Genomic DNA, 4880 nt, shown 5'->3' on the forward strand with positions numbered 1-4880 from the left:
AAAAAAGCAACACTAGCAGCCAACAAATGCCACCCAGAGATCCGCCGGTTTGGGTGTGTGGAATGCAAGCAGCTGGTGCTTCCCAGTCAAGAGACCATGGCCGCGGGAAGCAGAGGACGCCGAGCCGGGGCGAAGACGGGTTGGAGGTGGGAAACCGCACACCACAAATTACCGGTTATTTTGTCTGCCGCTGGACGCTCCGTGAGGCTGCTTTCTCGTACGCCCATTTGCTGGTCTCCCATAGGAGTCCAAGATGGTGGATCCGCCCTGCGTTAGCTGTTAGGGGACCTCTGCATGAATCTCTCCTTGCTCTGCTTTCTCGGTCAGTTTTCTCACTCCGTTTGGTGCTTGGCTGAGTTCTTTATCTCTTCATTTGATGTTTTAGGGTTTTAGGATTGTTGTATTCTCTGTTCGGCTTAGTTTTTTGGATCTTTGCTGTGGAGGGACGGCGTGGTGCTTCTGCCTAGAGCGCTATTTTGCCAGAACTAGGAAGTTGTTTTTTCTTGATTAAAATTTATAAGCATGTTGGAAAATTTTTATGGAATGCAAATGACCAAGAATAGCTCAGACAACCTCAATGAAGAAGATGTACAATACTAAGTATTAGGACTTTATAATGCTACAATAACTGAGACAGCGTGGTATTGGTGCAAGCATAATAAATAGATCAGAGGAACAAAGTCCAGAAACACACATACACATATATAGACTCTTGATTTATGACAAAAGTAATGATGCAATGCAATGAGAGAAAAGATAGTCTTTTTCAATAAATGGCTCTAAATCATTTAGATATCCATATGGAAAAATATTAAGTTGGCACATACTTTATACCATCCACAAAAATCAGTTCCAGGTGCATTATAACTCTGAATTTCAAAAGAAAAACAATGATACAAGAGCAATATCTTCATGGGCTTAAGATTGGCAGAGATTTTTCAGCAGCACACAGAAAGCACTAATCATAAAGGAAAAGACTGATAAATTTTACCATTTTAAAATTAAGAACTTATGTTCTTAGTGACTGAGAGGTGGCTTAGTGACAAGTGGGGTGGGGGTTCTTCTGGGGTTCTTCAAATGATCTGTTTTCCTCATCTGGGTAGCAGTTACACTGGTGTGTTCATTTTGTGAAAAGCAGTTGGACTGAATGCTTATGATTCATGTATTGAAAATGACATATATTCAGAAAAGTTTTACTTTTTTTTTTTTAATTCTTGCTTGGCATTCAGTGACGCCTTTTCAACTGACATCTGAAATATAAATTATTCCTTTTTAGTTTTTCTTTCCCTTTCATGTTTCTCAAGTACTTTTTAAAAAAATTGTACTGTTAATTTTTATTATTAATTTAAAAAATTTTGAGATGGTTGTAGATTCACATGCAGTTACCCATGTAACTTTTACCCAGTTTCCCCCAATGGTAATAGCTTGCAAAACTGTAGTACAGTATCACAACCAGGATATCGACATTGATAAGTCAAGATACAGAACATGTCTATCACCACAAGGATCCCTCATATTACACTTTTATAGCTATGCCTGTTTTCCTCGTGCCCCCATTTCCTTCTTAACCATTGGTAACCACTAATCTGTTTTCCATTTCTATAATTTTGTCATTTTAAGAATGTTTTATAGATAGAATCATATAGTATATAACCTTTGGGATTAACTTTTTTTTAACTCTGCATAATTCTCTGGAGAGTCTCAATAGTTTGTTCTTTTTTATTGCTGAGTAGTATTCTATGATACGCATGTATGACAGTTGTTTAACCACTACCCGTTTAAGGACTTCTGGGTTGTTTTCAATTTGGGGCTATTAAGAATAAAGCTGCTATAAATTTTTGTGTGCAGCTTTTTTTTATGTGAACATAAATTTTCATTTCTCTGGGATAAATGACAGTGTAGTTGCTGGGTCATACGGTAGTTGCGGAAGAAGAAAATCAGCTGGTGAAAACCATTTGGAGCCCAACGGTCTGATCCACAGCCTATCATGGGAAAGGCGGAAGACTGGGCAGCATTTCATTCCATTGTGCATAGGGTCGCCATGAGTCGGGGGTGACTCAATGGCAGCTAACGAAAACAACATGGTAGTTGCTTATTTCGTTAAAAAAAAAAAAAAAAACCTACCAAACGCTTTTCCAGATGTTATACCATTTTACATTCCCACCAGCAACGTATGAGTGATCCAGTTTCTCTGCATCCTCACCAGCATTTGGTGTTTTTCACTTTTTTTTTGTTTTAGCCATTCTGATAGGTGTGTAGTGATATCCCCTTGTAGCTGTAATTTACATTTCCTTAATGACTTATGATGTTGAGTGTCTTTTCATGTGCTTATTTACCAACCGTCCTCTTCAGTGAAATGTCTCTTGATACTGTTTGCCCATTTCCTAATTTGTTTGTTTTTTACTGTTGAATTTTGAGAATTCTTTATATATTCTAGATACCAGTCTTTTGTCAGTTATGTAGTTTGAAAATATTTTCTCACAATCTGTAGCTTTTGTTTTTTTTTTTCATCCTCTTAATTAACAAGGTCTTTCACAGAGCAGAAGTATTTAATTTTGATGAAGTCCAATTTTGTCAAGTTTTCCTGTTTTGGATTGTGCGTTTGATGTCAAATCTAAAAACTCTTTGCCTAACCCTAGATCCTGAAGATTTTCTCCTCTATGTTTTTTCTAAAAGTTTTATAGTTATGTCTGTGATCTATTTTGAACTAATTTTTGAATAAAATGTGAGACTTAGGTTGAGGTTTATTGCTTTGCCTATAGATATTCAATCACTCCGATGCCATTTGTTGAAAAGGGTATCTTTCTACCATTGAATTGCTTTTGCACCTTTGTCAAATGCCATTGGGTATATTTGTGTAAGTCTAATAATAGGACCTCAGTTCTGTTCCATTGGTGGCTATACCTTTGCCAGTACCATACAGTATTGATTACTATAGCTATATAATACATTTTGAAATGCCTCTCACCCTATTCTTCTTTTTCAGAATTGTTTTAGTTATTATAGTGTCCGTATACATTTTAGAATAACCTTGTCTGTATCTACGAAAAGTCATGCTGGAATTTTGATAGGAAGATTTAAATCTGTAAATTGGTTTTCGGAGAATGGATCTTTAGTATGTTGTGTCTTCCAGTCTGTGAATATGATATTTCCATTTATTTAGATCTTCTTTGATTTCATTCATCATTGTTTTAAAATTAGTCTTTTGGTCTTAAGAATTATTTTGGAGAAAAAAACGATAATTTTCTATATTCCATTTTATTAAAAAGAAATATATAAAATCTTTAGTTTTTATTTGCTTCAAGAGAAACATCCCAGTGTACTGTACACTACATATTAATTAAGAATAACACTTTAAGTATATTAAATTTATTTGCTACTGCTCCCCCATGCATTTTCTAAAGGAGATTGCATTAATTTCGTGTTATTGTTCCAGTTGGATCCAACTGACTGTCATATTGTTTTCCTAATTCCAGGTTCCCTTTACTGCTACATCAGAGAATGAAGTAATCTGCTAAGAAATCACTACTACTCTGAATAGTTTAGATGTAAGTGGGGTAAGTTTAATATCAACTTAAATACTCCCTGGATTTTTATAGTGAATTCCTGATTTGGGCCTATAATGTGCCAGGCATCAAGCTGGTTACTGGGAAGAACACCCTCACTTTTATTTTGCTCTGTGCCTGTGGTGGATTCTCAGTTTTCTTTTGGATAAGGAACCGCTTTGAGGGTGTATTTAAAGCTGTAGGTCCTTTTAAGAAAATGCACATTTGCCCATTCAGGGAATTCGAGGACCTTCTGAAATCCCCTAGAGTTCACAGACTCTAGAGTAAACTCTCTGCTCTGCAGTTTTAAAAACATTTTTACATGCTTTGGCTCAGTGGTGAAGAGCTTGGCTGCTAACCAGAAGGTCGGTAGTTCGAATGTACCAGCCACTCGTTGGAAACCCTATAGGGTAGTTCTGCTCTGTCCTATGTGAATTAGTTGGTGATATTCATATTTCACAAGGAAGAAACTGCTGCTCAAAATGGTATGTGACTTGTCTAGTATCACATAGCTGTCAAATGTGAGGCTAGAAGTGAAGACTTTCCCGAATTATAATTCCTTCCGATGGCATCAGTATTTTTTAAGGTTCTTGCTACCTAATATGGTTATGTCAGCTTTCTGTCAACTGCAATAAATGTGTTTTACCACATCATCATATTGAGTGTTACCCCACCCCAGCATTTCCTAAATTGATATGTGCACAATGGTGTTTCATTTTAATTTGTTTCTGTCCACTTACCACTGAACTCTTACCAGTTTTTATATCATTGTGCATGAATTTTTAATATATTAAGAATATTAACTTTATCCAGTATGTTGCAGGTATATTTACCCTTTTTATTTGCCTTTTAATTTCATATGATTTCTTTTTATGTATAAACCTGTTACCATTGAGTCAATTCCAACTCATAACGACCATATAGGACAGAGTAGAACCACCCCATAGGGTTTCTAAGGAGTGGCTGGTGGATTCGAACTGCCAACCTTTTGGTTAGCAGCTGCACTCTTAACCACTGTGCCACCAGGGCTCCAAAGACCGGTCAAGTGAAGCAGTGGGAGTGGAGAAGGAACAAAGGAATCTAACTGGTTGTGTTCAATTAGTTGTAAACCTCCACGCTGTCCTACTAACCTCTGATTTTTTTTTTCTTTTCCTAGTTTAGAAAGATTCAAAGATTTGACACATTCATGTGAACACAGACACACACACACATATTCACATATTTTTTTTTTTAATTGTACTTCAGGTGAAGGCTTACAGAACAAATAGTTTCTCATGAAACGGTAGTACACATATTGTTTTATAACATTGGTTAACAACCCCACAACATGTCAAC

The 4880-nt window shown here is 36.4% G+C and overlaps 1 protein-coding gene across 1 annotated transcript in view; it reads left to right on the forward strand.

Annotated features, from left to right (window-relative positions):
- The window catches only part of NCOA1 (nuclear receptor coactivator 1), a 270561-nt gene that overhangs the window by 102540 nt on the left and 163141 nt on the right, over positions 1-4880 (forward strand). Inside the window, exon 3 of the mRNA XM_023732415.1 lies at positions 3477-3557. The gene's annotated coding sequence lies outside the window, so the exon portion shown is untranslated. The remainder of the gene's footprint in view (positions 1-3476; positions 3558-4880) is intronic.

Source organism: Trichechus manatus, unplaced genomic scaffold (genome assembly GCF_000243295.1).
Source record: "Trichechus manatus latirostris isolate Lorelei unplaced genomic scaffold, TriManLat1.0 scaffold00052, whole genome shotgun sequence".
Lineage (NCBI taxonomy): Eukaryota > Metazoa > Chordata > Mammalia > Sirenia > Trichechidae > Trichechus > Trichechus manatus.